A 16,458-nucleotide genomic window follows, 5' to 3' on the forward strand; every position below is an offset into this window, starting at 1 on the left:
TATCCTCCAGTGAAACCCGAGTGGTAATTTTTAAATAATGAACAAAGTTATAACGTTCGCAGTCATAGTTAAAACTAGATGTATTACTCTCAACGAATACGCAGGACTAATGCCGCATCACGCCAAAAAAGGTGCATATAAATATGCCATCGCCATATTTAGCGGCTTATGACTGTATGCAATAGGGCATGGCCATGAATAGGGGTGTTCAAAAATGACTGTTTTTCTCAAATTGTGCTGGCTACTTGATAAAATTGTTAAGGTACATAATTAAAGCCTGCACACCAAATTTGGTTCAATTCCAACCAGTAGCCGCAATGCTACAGAATAAAGTTTTTATTTAATATATAAATATAAATAAATAAATTTCAAAAATTTCTGTTCACCCCAAGAAATTGTTAGGTTGTCTTTAAAACGATGCTCATTTTTTTAGGGGTCCAGAGGGGCCACGGCCAACCTCCCCCCGTTAAACAGGAGGAAACCATAGATACTACCCAGGTTACGTATTTTTTCTTCTTAGTTGCTTCGGTTTGGGATGCGGCCAACAGGGGTTTCGCGGGAACACCGGAGCGCCCGGCGAAAAACTGCCCTGTTGGTTCCAGCAGGTTTAGAAGGGGGACTGACGCTGGTCCCTTCCAGACATGGCGTGATTACTTCATGAATGTAATGGATTGCGATTACGATTACAGCGAAATCTCGACGTAGTCGATTACGATTACGATTACAATGGAAAAGTAATCACGATTACTCACGATTACATTCATTTTGCTACTTTAAACCTGACTCTTGAGCACATATTGGTAGACAATACAACGATTGCGATGAGAAGGCCTCATGAGATAATAAAGTTCTTTTAAATGTGACGTCATTAACGTGTTACGTCACAATTGATCAGTTTCCCAACTTCATAACGTACGATTTCTCGGCCCCATCTAGTTTCATTGTAGCTATACAATCCACGCTACCACGATGTATAATCAGATGGCGATGGCGGTACATTTCAATGTTAGGTAGCCTCAAGAATTGCGAAATAACGATTCGCTCCCGTTTCAAGTACGGCCATATGAAAATAATATATAGCGGACACAAAATTATGCAATTGCTTCTCATATAGTTGAGCAATGAAAAATTGCAAATCTTTGTCTGGTGTAGATACTTCTATGCAAGCAGAAACGTTCATAGTGCGTACAACTAAGCATTACCAACATCCATATTTATGCTACCGTTTGAAACTAGGCTATATTAGGCGGAGGGCTAGTGATGATTACATGCTCCTGCGAGGTAGTGGTGTGTTTTGTGTATTGATACCCTTACATACGTAATGATGGTGGTTCTTTCAATCACATCGAATATCTAATTCGATGGTCATTAATCTTTTTTAATCCCAACGTTTGGCTGAATGATAAAAAACAAAAATCTTCCAACACATCTAACTACTAATCTAATCAGTGACACGAGGGCAGGAGAGGCACGCGGGACACTGCATCACCTGTCGTCAGGATGAGCAAAAGAAACTTGTTTTCAATGATTATATTACCAATAAATATTAGTATTTTTGTGCATGTTATGAATGACTAAATTTTGAACACTTTCACACCCAAAATCATAGAAATGACATATTTATTGTGCAGCTAAAGCGCGAACGGAGAAAGTAGGTACAGACGGATTGAGTTTCATCTGTGATAGCGCAATTCATCATAAACAGCTCATAATTTATATTGACTGGAATTTCTCGAACGCTATTGTCGCACTGATTCCGAAAATCGAAATATTAACTATATGTCAGATCACACCAAGTAGTGTGAAATACGGCTTTGTTACGTAAAATGACAATGTAGGTAGAGCAATAATGTCCAGGTGATATACAGATTAATCTGCTTCATGTATTGGCCAAGAATCCAACACTATAACATGCCCTCACTGATGTATAGTAACGTATTTTCAATCCATGCCTAGACATTCAATTGTGATCTATGTGTATGCATTAGTTGCTTACGTAGCCTGCGTTTGAACAGTGCCAGCGTGAGAAGAAACAAGTTATTAACTAAATCAGCTTCCATGTTTCGTTTATACATTTGTAATTTCTGACTCTAAATTATGATGAATATTTATTGCAATATGTTTGACTTCTGCGGCTGCCTTTCAGATACCCGTTCAGAAATGGCTTCAACTAGGAAAGTGTGTATTGTTCGGTCGAAACACAGCAGCTTGATACCAATTACGTAATTGCCACCGTGATTTTAAACGGTAGAGATAGAATTAGTATTTCAGAAGAACGAGGTTTCGATTTCTAAACCCAAACTCCCCTGCATATGCCACTGCACAGTGCACATGTCGTGTCACCACTGTAGTCTACCGGCCTACAGATCGAGGCTGCAACCAATGGCTGTATGAGTATAGATTACTAGGGGAGATGTGGTACCGATGAGACACTGGGACAGAAAATACTTGAAAATTTCCATATGATAATCCCATGATCACAGTACGCGACTTCGTCTACAATAGCATGCTGGCAGAATCTTTCCTCACATGCAAAAAACTTCAACCTGCGTGAGTTTTGGGGTCTGTGACAAATGATTTACGTTTTAGGGGGTGCAAAGTAGATTTGGATCGACATATATATTTTTCTATATCACCTTCCAGTCTAACAAACCCGCAATAACTTTTGATGTGAATTATAGGGCTTGCATTAGGGTATATATTCGCACATATTTTTTAAATCAATACCATCATCGAGTGGACTATTTTTAATTCAATTACCATATTTATAGGGTGGGGGACCTATGGTACCATAGCCAACTCAAGCAAAATAGTTGGACCAGCTAATCACTTAACAACAGAATCACACCTACATATATAGAGGCTGTAAATCATAGTTACCTCGCTATTACGAGGTATTTGAAAGTCAAAAGGTCGGTTTTCCGGTAGTATACATATTGCTTTAATTTTGTAAGTTTCGGTGGAAATCAAAACGTGATTTTATCCCAACATTTGAATTGATAGAACCTATCTTATTCTTGTAGGTGGCAGTGTTGGGATCAAGTCACTACCTTCAAGTCACGAGTCATTCCGAGTCATTGCACATTTTGACTCGAGTCAAGTCAAGTCATTCGATTTTAGAAGGTGACTCGAGTCAAGTCAAGTCACTCGATTTTTGGAGGTGACTCGAGTCAAGTCGAGTCAAGTCAAGTCAAGTCACGAGTCAAGTCAAAATTCAAGTCAAGTTGCCTTTTTGAAGTATGAAGCATCATTACGTCATTGCATTTCGCTATGTGTCTGAATAACAGATTGATTGGTCATTGATTCTGAACCGATGAACGAATATAGAGTTAAATATACATGCAATAGGGGGCTGTATCGCTCACTTATACGTAGAACTGTTAAACTACGTAAGTAATTGCATAGCCTCATTTATAGTTGCCAGCCAAGATAGAGAATCGAGAAACGAATTGATAAAATGCAATACAGTACCCACTACCAGGGCTGTGGAGTCGGTAAATTTTACCACCGACTCCGGCTCCGACTCCGACTCCAAACATTTTCAATATACCGACTCCGACTCCGACTCCGACTCCTGGGTCTTTAAACGTACCGACTCCGACTCCGACTCCGACTCCTGGGTCTTTAGACGTACCGACTCCGACTCCGACTCCCGACTCCGACTCCAGCATTATTACCATTTTACTTCGAAAATTATATGCCACATTGTCGGTTGAATGACTATCATACAACCATTAAACATATGCAAACATATGATTAACGGTGGCATTCTAAATTGCTTCATTGTGGAACAGCTCGAATTATCCACTATGCAATTAACATGAAAGAAGCATTTGCTAAATATCCTTCCTTTCTCAAGTTTTTATAACATGGACTCTCTAATATACTTAAATGTATGAATCATTCAAATATGGCAGATATCCAATCCTATTTAATAAAATTTCAGATGAAAAATCAAAGTGTAGCTCGTGTGTATGATTCCGCAACTAATAAAGAGATTGAACTTACTAATTTTGTCATTGCACACTATCCTGATTACAAGCACACGCACTCTTACTACTAATAGACATTGGTCATAAATGGAATTTAGTTAAGTAGTCAAAGACCATAGCCTATGTCTAGTCTACATGTAGGCCTACTTAATCATGTATTCAAGGATTGGAACGTGCAGTCTTTCTTAATCATTCGTTCGACCCAAACAGCTAAGCTACACTACAAATATTTTTAATTTTGTCATGTGGGAAACATCGTTTGGTCATATTTGTATCATTTTTACAATTTTACAAAACCAGCCAATTCATTTGCTTTGTCACAGTATTGTGGTATAATTCCAACAATTGCATCAATTTTGACTGCATCGCGAAAACGCTTATTGCGATTTTCCTCCCCTCTGCAACTGAGTTGTAATTTGCAAGTAATGTCTAATTTTATCTATATCAGGGGTGGGCAAGTTTTTGCCAAAGGGACATATGAGATTTACGAACCATTGCGCGGGCAACTGGAATGTAGATAACCTTTTTTAGTCGTCCGATAGGAGCGAACCGAATTAGGTAACATTGCAAACAAGACTTATATTAATACGCTCTAAAATTGATAACTATATGTCATGCAACTGTGCGGTGCGGAATCAGGCCCTGGTCGCGCGAAGCGCGACATTTTTTTGCTAGATAATGACTGAATTATATCAATAAATATGTTGCTAACATACATTGGGGGTCGCATATGTATACCACTGGGCTCATTTGGCAAGGACAGGATTATTCGACGTTTAGACATAGCAAAATCGACGGTATCAGTGAACATGCCTCCATCATTTTGTGCTAATATTTTGTCGACGATCGACGATCTCGCTGTGAGTGCACAAGCGAAGCCGCGTGTTGGACGACACGTTATCTCCTAATTGCGAATATAGTTAGACTCAATTCTGTGAATAATAGGTATTTATAATTTTTAGAAGGGGGCTCAAATACTGAGTGCAAGAAATCTAGTGACAATGAATCATGCGAAGAACCGAGAAAAATTTCAAGTCAAATAAATCTGCTATGAAATATTCTACTTTATGGTCGTATACGAAGATCAGGGATAAATGGGGCTGGTCCCTGGATAGTCAATGCGTCAGAACTGTTGTTTTAGTCATCATCAAATTTCGCGGTTATGTTAATCAAATTTTGGTTGGGCTTGCAATTGTACCTGATGTCATAAATAATTTCGAGAATTACCTCGCAGGCCACACCTAACCTTCTCGTGTGCCAAATTTGGCCGGTGTGCCACGGGCTGGCCGCACCTGATCTGTATGGGGTCAAGGTCATTAATAACAGTGATTGGTGGTACATAAAAATTGCATTGAAAATTCTTTGAAAGCAAATGTTTTCATGATAGAGAAGTTGGAGTCGGAGTCGGAGTCGAAGTCGAGGTCATTCTCACAAACTCCGACTCCGACTCCAGTCAGTATTTTTCCACCGACTCCGACTCCGACTCCGACTCCAGGTATTATAGTTTTCACGACTCCGACTCCGACTCCGACTCCATCAAGCGAAAATTACCCCGACTCCGACTCCGACTCCACCGACTCCGACTCCGACTCCACAGCCCTGCCCACTACCCATGTATACATATTGATATGATATGCGCCAATGGTTGAGGAGTATATAAACTACATTCGATTTCAATTTCAGTAAAACAATAGGTGAAGGTAAGAACCAGAGGTGGTCAGTAACGAAGTACATCTACTTTTTGGAAATACTCAAGTAGCTTTTTTCTACTTCTGGTACTTACTCGAGTAGATCTGATTTTCCCTACTTCTACTTCTACTTCGTAATATTTTGTGCTCTACTTACTTACTTTTCGCTATTTTCAGTTTGTCAAGTAGAAGTAGTTTAATCCCCCAATACGAAAGATAGCCTGAGGAATTTCGGGGCTGTTTTCACGGAGTACCAACATTTAATATTCATAAAAGTCCAGTAAAGCCCAGAAATTTTGTTCCGCTTGGCGCACAGTAGTTAAGGAGGTACAAATATGTTTTCACGAAAGTGTCAGTGAATATAATTTAGGTACCGGATTGCTTGGTTCCGCTCACACCGCATTGTCACCCATATCAAATATTTCATCATAGTAAATATGGCCCACCATAACGTTTGAAACTACCGTTTCGCAATCTAGCAATTACCTATCATATCGTAATCTAGCAACCCATTACGTGTCTTGCTAATCTGGAAAATCTAGATTTTTTGAACGTTACACCTGTCTTAGCAGATCAAAAGACACGAAATACATTTTCCGCTTTTTAAAAGTGGTATTTGTATTTCACTTTCAATTGCGAGTGCCATACTTTGAGTTCTAATTACTTTCAGTAATTTGGTCTGCAGAACATACACGTTGAAGCAGCACAAAGCATGTTTAGTAATGCCTCTATTTTCTGAAAGTAAATCTACACTAAATATAACTTTTAAGATCCATAGTATTTGTTATTAACGTATATACTAATCGCGTAAAGTGATGAAACCGTATCCAATACAACTTTTACGTATTGCGCTTCGCCGAAACTTGGAGCCATCCGGGGTAGGGCGCCATGCCACGATATTTTCTAAAACAGGGTCTTCTAGTAAACAAAGGATCAGTATCGCATATTCATATCAACACTATAATTTGCAACTCATGCTTATTCTGTCGAAAATTGATACCTCCTGGGATGCATCAATACGAATCAAGCTCTCTGCACCTTCCGCATAGCTCAATTTGCAGCTTTTGACAGTCCATGCGAACGAATTAAGACATGTTTTCAAAACTACTTACTTACTTGAGTAGATCTAAAGTCAGTCAAATCTACTTCCAGTAGTTTTAGGTGACTTATTGAAGAAGTAATTCTACTCGTACTTGAGTAGATTTTTCCGTCGCTACTTCTACTTTTACTTGAGTAGCTTTCTTGACTACTTTGACCACCTCTGGTAAGAACAGAGAAGAGAAATAGATATTTTGCTATTAAATTACGTTACTACTAGTTCACGACAACGTAAGCTGTAGCTTCGATCACTTCGTTTGTGGTCATAGAGAATATTGAAGGCTCAGTAAAACGCACGATCATTGAATGATCGATCGCTCTCATGGGTTACACAAGTGTTTGGCGAACAATCCGAACATATGGAAGATAAGGTGATTTTTACTTGATGACTTGAAATTGACTCGTGAATTTTGCTCCGAGTCACGAGTCAATCAACGTTTCTGATACGCCGAGTCAAGTCAAGTCATTTTAGCAAAGTGACTCGAGTCAAGTCAAGTCATACGAAAAAGGTGACTCGAGTCTGACTAGAGTCAAGTCATGACTCGAGTCATCCCAACACTGGTAGGTGGCGACGAAACATTCTTCATTGGCATGCTGTGGCTTAGAATATAGTACACAACAAAACAAGTTGAAAATTTGAGTTTTGAGCGTATGTCTCATAGGTCCCATGGTCGTGCGCCATTGGACCCACCTGGTGGGGACCGATGACACGTTCGAGCAACAAATTTTAAACGTTTATAAATATTTTTTGAAAAGGAGAATATCCATGTAAATGCCCGCGATATAGTTAGGCTTGTATCAAAGTGTTGAGACAGCAAAAGATCCGCTATTCTCGGCTGAAGATGTGAGGGCCAGAGATCATTTTGCAATTTTTGATCCATCGGTACCACATCTCCCCTAACCCACGGATGTTAGTTATCAATAGTATGAGTAGGATTTGTGTCCTCCTGACCTCCAGAGAACATCGGCTAGGAAACAACGAGCCATTTACTACGTGTGGATAATTAGTGACGCATCGAGGAGCAAAGCTAATACTTTTGGTGTGATAATGAGCATTGGAGTTTGAAAACCATACGTTGCTGCTAACAATAAGATTATATAATAACACAGTATTACTTGTTCACGGATATTTCGTTTATGTCACAGTCTTTGTAGAAGTAAAAAGTAATCATTCTTTCACAAAGAAATCTATTACTAGGGCGATTTTTTTTGACGTGTCAAAAAAAGTCAAAATTAGGTCAAAATTGTAGCGTTAGGTAAAAAAATGTCAAAATTGTTTACAAATTTGAAACTTTTTTGCAACCTGCATTTCGTTTGTATCGTAGATTTTGCACTGTTGGTGAACTTATCATTTGATATTTTACAGCTAGTAGCATACGTTATAGGCCTACCGTTGTAGACGGCCCACTGTGAATCATAAACATTCAAATGAAACAAATAGCTTGACATGGTGTTATGCCAGACCTGGACAACTAGATGATTCAAGTTGTCTAATTTCACTAAATTAGAGCTAAATACCAGTTATCTAATTTTAATCTAATTTGTGAAATGTTTCCATTCTCTAGCCAATTCTAATCTAATTTGAGAAATGTTTTTATGCTCCGATCTAATTCTAATCTAATCTGTGAAATGTTCCTATGCTCTAATTTTAATTCCGATCTAATTTATTGTTTTCCTGAAAATGCCTCTTTGTACGAGCCAATTTGCATCGAGTTAACAAGAATATCCCTGTCGCGCAAGCAAATCCAGTGCCAAGGCGCCATAGCCTTACTTACACCGTGCATTACGTACAGTTATAGTAGGGTTACCATATTTTTCAGACACAAATTCCGGACGCTCTTTAGCGCCCACTAGTGGAAATGGGTTTATGAGCATATTGTCGATTAATATGACGTCACTTCAGCAAAGTTTTGTCTATCGACCAGAGGTGGTCACGATGTGGTCCGGGAGTAGTTGTGTGTTGTTTGTAACCAGGGCCGAAGCCACATCTTCAACCCCCTGCCGCACAAATAAAGACTGATTTCGGGCCCACCGTAGGGTAATCGATGCAACTTCTGGGGACGTACTATATGCATCGCCAGGTCGTTAAATGATTTGAATGACCAATTCTTTAATTATCTATTATAGTGGTGCCCACCGTAAATACTATTTTATTCCAATCCAAATTTTTCGACGGCAATAACTCCGCTTCCACTGTTTGGAATTGAACCAAATTTGGTGAACATCGTTTCTATAGACAACCTAACCATTTCATGGGGTGAACACATAATTTTCAAATTTTTTGGGTATAAATTTTTATATAATAAATAGAAACTTTCTTCTCCTGTAGCAATGCGGCTACTGGTTGGAATTGAACCAAATTTGGTGTGTAGGCTTAAATTAGGTAACCTAACAATTTTATCAAGTAGCTAGTACAATTTGAGAAAAAAAATTATTTTTGAAGAGCCCTAATGCCCGTTGGTACAATTAATTCGTTACATGTTGGTTATTTTGTTACCTCTTTTCCGCTAGAGTCAAAAGATATTGAAACGCATAAACGTATTAAACTAAAGTAAGCACACGTTTCAAAATTGGTATTTCTTCACTGGCAAATAATTTTCTCTGGTGGATGTTATTTGTCCTGTGGGGTGCAGATTGCCACGACATGATAATTCGGCACGAGCGATTACACATGATGTGTAATTGATATTCATTCACCGAAATAATTTAGGGCTCCCTTCGAGCTCACCGATTGGGCGTTTGGGTTGCAGTAGTTTCGGTCCTAGTAAGAGGTCAAAGTCCTGTCGGTCTTTTCGGTACTTTGGTATTTGAAATATTTCGCGCTTTAATCGCGCTCGAGGACCATCCGACTATAATAAACCATATAATAATTGTGTGTGGTATATTCAGGGTCAAATCAAGGTTGTTATAACAACAATCGGGTACGGTCTCATACCCCGTGGTCCGAACCATCCCGAATTCACATCTGCGATTGACAATACCGGGAAATTATTGGTATTGGATTTTATCTTAGTGCTTTGTGTAACTGTAAGTAAGTACGTCAAATGAGAATGGGATGCATATATCTGCTCACATTGAATTTAGTGCTGTTGCTGTACCCAGTTATTAATTTTACCATAAATGTTTTCCAAACAACGCAACTCATATTATATAACGTTCATGTGAGGTTGTGAACTACAACACTACATATAGTATCATCCTTTATGATACGATGAAGAAATATTCTGACGATTTAATTTTGTAGCTCTTAAATACAAGTATAATTAGTTATTCATTTCGTGCACAAAGCTTCAAAACCTATTTTATGTACAAGGGGATCTCACTCTCAAAAGTAATATACAGTGCCTCCTTCGATTTTCACACGCTGTGCGCTGCGGGATATAATACCTAATTCTGAACACTTTGTTGAAAATATCCCTAGCAAGCGTGACGGCATTGTTTTAACGGGAAATTGGCGATCTAAAAGTACGCGCAATTCGTTTAACAGGAATTACAATAACTCACTACATTTATGAAAACATATGTCGCAAACATCACCGCGTAGCTCGACCAAAGATTCCTGGATTTGACATGTTTTGTGGAGTGTTAATTTGCTCCGAATGCTCATTAAGGATATGTCCTACTACCACATCATCTACTGCGAATCAGGGCTGTAATGACTCGAGGCATGACTCGACTCGAGTCCGACTCGAGTCACGATTTTCTGATGACTCGACTTGACTCCAGTAATTTCCTAAAATACGGAAATGAATCGACTCGACTCGAGTCAATCTGTGTATTGACTCGACTTGGCCTCGAGTCGTTGCGCATGACTCGAGCCAAGTCATATGACTCGAGACTCAGACGGCTAAGACCTACGTTTGCTTGTAATTTCGAAAAGAAGTAAAGTAACCACACTCATGGTATTTCGTCTATTGGTACTAGTACTTGAAAATGCGACCAGAAACTGCTAAAAGTGAAGAAAATTAGTATATTATAAATGCAAACCATTCGATATCACCAAACAGAGTTATAAAAAGTGGGCTTAACAAGACTTTAACTGGAAACTGAGCAGTCAACACAATGCTTGGACTCGGACTCGAACTCGAGTCATAATACCATGACTCGGACTCGACCCTCTGATCGATGACTCGAACTCGAACTTGACTCTGTGGTGCAGTGAAAATGACTCGACTTGACTCGAGTCAAAACTATAAAAGTGAGATTGACTTGATGGACACAATGATTGGAGTACCGGCTGGGCGGGTGACAGCATTTTAAGAGAGCACATGAAGAGCTTACTGTCCCCCAGGCAAGCATCTCCTAGGACAATCTCACAACTGCCATCTTACTCGATGCTTACCTTAATACAACCAAACACGATGCTCATTTTTTATAAGGGTATGGAGGGACCGCAGCCAACCTCCCCCTGTACGGGTAAGTGTTGTGACTACAGCTGAGGTTTTTCACCCAGCTGTAGCCACCCCCGGTGTAATAGGATTACTATGAGTCATTGGAGTCATAGAACCCACGGTTACTACCAGTTTCTTTTTTCCTTCTTAGTTTTTCTTAAGTTTGGGGTGCGGCCAACAGGGGTATTGCGGGAAAAACCGGAGCACCCGGCGACAAACCCTGCCCTGTTGGTTCCAGAGAGTCGGCACAAGCAGGCTTATAAGGGGGCGTCTGCGGCCGCTGGTCCCTTCGCCGCCATCTTGTGCCTGGATAAGTGGTCCGAATACGGCGCGTAGATCCGGTGATTGGAGCAATGGCGAATGGCGATGCAATGTAAGAAGACACGAGCCGTAATACAACCAAATACTCCGATGCTCACCGAATATGGCTCAATTACAACCAGTGGAAGCGGAGTTAATGCCGTTGAAAAATTTGGATTTGAATAAAATAGTATATACGGTGGCCAATTCTTAATTAATATTATATTGCATAAAAAAAACTATCTTCTCCTGTAGCAATGCGGCTACTGGTTTGAATTGAAATAAATTTGGTGTACAGGCATTAATTAGGTAACTTGACAATTTTATCAAGTAGCCATTACAATTTGAGAAAAAAGTCCTTTTTGAACACCCCTAGTATTCAATCGTCCTGAGAGAGAGATGATCAAAGTATAGTCATCGCTCGTACTATAGAAGCAATGTTAAGTAGCGATTTCCAAGTATAAGTACAAAAGCTAGTATTTTAAGCCTGTAGTTTTTCCTAAAAATTAAAATTAGGAGCAACTACCACTTGAGTAGCCTAAGTAGTGCAATAGGCAAAACCTACTTGAGAACTTGGAGACGGTAGACGTAGGCCTACTCGTACCACCTCTCAATATAAGTCTATAGGACCTATTGACCTACATACATTTCTCAGGATGTTATAACCAGACATGGGGTAATCGCGATTAGTAATCGTAATCGATTACGACGATTACAGCATTTTCAAGTAATCGTAATCGCAATCGATTACATTCGAAAAAATTCCGAAGTAATCGTAATCGTAATCGACTACTTCCCATATCTAATCGATTTTTTGGTGAACGAACGATTACTTTTTATTTGTACAAGGACTATGACATAAACTGAACATTCGTGAACAAGGAAGAGATATTATACCAGGTTCGTGATAGCACACACGTTTGATTTCTAAATGCTATTGCTCATTATTACGTCAGAAGTAGCCTATTAGCTTTGCTCGTCATTGCGTAAGAAGTGTCCACAGTAAATAGGTATTCGATGTACGTAGCCTACATTAGTGTGATTGTAAGAACACCCGCCGTGCTGTATATCAGGTTATCAACACGTTCCACACGCCACTCCCTCGCAGCAGGATAATTAATCTCCATTCTGCCTAGTTTAAAATAGTATCTCATGTATTGATGTTTGGCTATGCTTCGTTAAACGCAGTTTGACCGTTGCTACTTGGCGAGCAGGAGGCCTATGTAATGCGTACGTAAACCGGAAAAAGATTTGAAATTTTGTACTCGCCAAATAAAACATTTGGGTTTCCACAACAAAGCAGTAAAAATCAACAGCTGGTGATATATATGATAACCGAGCCGTCTTTGCCGTTTCTCGTAACGGCAGCTTGCAGTAGCCTACATTATCTGTATGAAGTTGAAGGCAAAATTTTATTTTCGCTTCATCGGTCCCCGGCTTCATCTTATTCTCATATGACTCTACTTGAAACGGGCGTCAATCGTTATTTCAGAATTCTTTACTCAACATTGGGACTTGCCACCATGGCCATGGGCTTCTATATAGCATGTTAGCGTGGGTTGTAGCTAGAATCTGGACCTAAACAGCAATTCGTCCCCCAGTCCAAACGTTAGTCTTTGGCCCCATAGATTGTTATTTTCAAGTTGAAGACTGAATTTCGTCAATATTATTGGTAATTGCATTATATTACTATTGATTTTTAATCCTCTTTCAGCCCCGATGGTCAGATTTACCTGTCGAGCTGGGAGCACGTAATTCATAATTATAACGTCCGGTATCTTGTTATTATTACTTTAGTTTATGTTGTTAATTTGCGACCTCCGGTCTGTTATATAATCAAAAGATTTTGAAGTGGCGATAAAACTATGGTGAGACGCACACACAAATTGTCATGCTTTAATGCTCTTTGGATGCCCCGGCTGGCATTTGCATTATGGGCTCAGATTGGAAGGACTGGACTATTAGTCACGTCCACCCAGCGTGGCTATTGACAATGGACACATACCCAAAGTTTCGGTCGAGGTCTTTCTTTAGTAGCACACTTCATGAAGTCGCATGTTGGTCGAACTGCGTATGTATTTTGGTGTGTCTTGGCACGGTATTGACCGGTACCTAAATGCCTATTACTATAATTAGGGTTGCATTTAAAACAAAAATAAATTTAAAACAGACATGTTTAAAACATGGCACTTGTTTAAAAAATGTTTTTTTTAAACCACGACGTCACGAATATAGAATTGTGACGTCCTAGTGGATTGAGAGTGGCAATTGAAAATGTAGGGTAAATATAGCTCCTTTGAAGAAATATCTTGACTATAACTGTAGAACAGACTATTTTGAGGGTTCCAACCATCCTATATCGATGTCCGTCGGCCAAATCGGGTGGTAATTGTCCGTAGGCTCATACAACATGTTTTTTGGAAAGTGTTCACACAATTATGGCATAATGTTATAACTTAAAATACACAATTTAGTTTTTTTAACGCCTTTGTTTTTAAAACACCCTTTAAAACATCTTTTAAACAAAGTGTTTTAAACAACCATTTGTTTTAAATGCAACCCTACTATAAATTATGTATGCTTTTTTGTAGGGGGAGACGTATGCATTTCAAAATCAAGCTATCCAGAGAGAATTTTCAAGTTAATTACATCTCTCGAAAAGACTTTATAATTTATGTTGGTTGACGAAATACTTTTGAGTCCCCTTCGATCTCGCTCCCCACCCTATTGGGAAATTTTTGGGGCGGCGGTTTTGTGCTTGGCAAGAATGCAAATCGTTGGGTGCGACAAATCGACCTCTATAAAAATGGACAATCGGTACATTATGACGTAACAGGCAAATGACGCATCTTTTATTAAAGCAAGTTTGTTTTCTCATTAGGCCTTTTTAGCGCAATCCATATATTGTCTTCCGACATAACTTCTAAGATGCAAAATAAATGTAATCGTGAGTAATCGTGATTACTTTTCCAATGTAATCGTAATCGTAATCGACTACTTCCTGATTTTGCTGTAATCGTAATCGTAATCGTAATCGCGTCATTCAGAAGTAATCGTAATCGCAATCGATTACATTCATGAAGTAATCACCCCATGTCTGGTTATAACTATGATCTTAGAATATGCATTGAAGTTGGTATGTCTTGTTGCCAAGGTCAAGCGTTCATAATTGGAAAAATGTAAAGTGTTAATTTCATAGTGATCGACATGCATGCTGATGCAATTTACACCAGTCCCCACCATGAGTCTGTTGAAGAATTTATTTTGTTTTTTGTGACTTATCGAACAATTTACTTCTTCAAAATATCAATCTTTAAATCATCAGCAAGTTCAGTTCAGTTCATTATTATTTTATCTGATCAACACACCACAAGTTTGGGATACAGTGAAAATTTAGGAAAGGTGTCGAAACGACTTGGAGTGGTATTTGAAATCACACACACACACCTGGGCCTAGTCGGTGTAAAGAGAGGAGGCATATAGCCTATTGGATACACTGGATGAAAAGTAAAAGAAAATGACATAAAAGGACAAGCGACAAAATGAGGAGGCATAAATGACGGAAGGCAAGCCCGCTATGCCAGATCATGGTCCGGTAATCTTGAGGGCTCACTAATATTTATGTAGTAGAAGCTTCTTGTATTTCGGCTTGAATGTGGACATTAGACACGCCCGAGGACTGCCGGATAGCCGCCCATGCTGCTCGACACTTGAGGTCCGTGATATTTGATAAAGCAATGATCTTTCAAGTCGACCATATGATCGGCATTGCATTTTTGTAGTATCTTGAATTGATAAAAATGACACCCGCCTCTGGCGTGCTGGTATTCGTATTTTTCTCTGTTACTTTCGATTCAGTCTACAACTGTACTGGCACGTCAGTACATATATATCACTTATTTAGACATTCTAGCTAAGCCAAAGTGGGATTTTTTATTGAGAGATTACTCTAAATCAGGGCCGGGCAACATATACGGCCCGCGGGCCGGATCCGGCCCGCGACGGCATTTTGTCCGGCCCGTGAGCAGCTTCCCGTCTTACATGATAATGTGGCCCGCGGCCTATCAGTCTGCCGAGATTCCCCACTACTTGCTTACTATAGTATACGTCAAATTTCACCTTGTGTTGATTGATCAGAGAAAAGCGAACATGGCGGTGCATGTATGACAGTGGTTCTCAAGCTGGTGGGCGTGTTAGCATCTGAAAGGGGCGCGAAGTCACAGTTAACTGAAAAATTTGCGCGCTCCGCGCGATTTACCTCGAGCTCATGCTGTTTCCTGTATCTATTGTCGGAATTTCAAATTTGAGAATTCTCTTATCAATAACCCAATAACCATAAGTATAAGAGAGAGAGAGAGAGAGAGAGAGAGAGAGAATTTATTCGGTCCATGAACATTGATAATACACATATAGATAAATACAAAGCAAAGTATATATAATTCAGAACCAGGCTGTAGCGAAGGGATCGGGAGATCATCAAGTCAGCTACAGCCTGAAAGGATGGTTGTAATGTGAAACTTATCACATAATATAACACATTTGCAAGCAAAAAATATAACATATACGCAATGTATCAGAAACAGATGAAAAACTAAGTGGGATCACAGTAGGTAACCTGAATAGACGAGATAAAACAATTACACTGGCTACAGGAACACAAACTAGGCAAAGAGATGCTGATTGACACATTTATTAAGATTGTTCATATTTTCCTACAAGATATTCGTGAAACATTTGTTTCAAGATATGGAGTGGTTTTTTTATTATAATGCCAATAAACTATCCGTTCGGATGGCTAGCATTCTGATTCACCTCCTTGATTTTGGTGATATCACAATAAGGGGGGGGGGCGGAATTTTTCACTATCAAAAAGGGGTGCGTGTTCAAAAAAAGTTTGAGAACCACATGACAATGCTGTTCTCAAATCCGCATTCTCTTCGTCATTATCGGCGAGAATTTGCTTTGAACTAACATTGCTTCGTTAAAATA

At 39.4% G+C, this 16,458-nt stretch overlaps 1 protein-coding gene across 1 annotated transcript in view; it reads right to left on the minus strand.

Annotated features, from left to right (window-relative positions):
- LOC145450926 (thrombospondin-1-like) overlaps positions 1-11,135 on the minus strand; it is an 81,734-nt gene extending 70,599 nt beyond the window's left edge. The window contains exon 1 of the mRNA XM_080329415.1: positions 11,121-11,135. The gene's annotated coding sequence lies outside the window, so the exon portion shown is untranslated. The remainder of the gene's footprint in view (positions 1-11,120) is intronic.
- Positions 11,136-16,458: the final 5,323 nt, after the last annotated feature.

Source organism: Botryllus schlosseri, chromosome 11, assembly GCF_051294905.1.
Source record: "Botryllus schlosseri isolate E-star chromosome 11, Bs_hap1, whole genome shotgun sequence".
In the NCBI taxonomy this organism is placed as follows: Eukaryota; Metazoa; Chordata; class Ascidiacea; order Stolidobranchia; family Styelidae; genus Botryllus; species Botryllus schlosseri.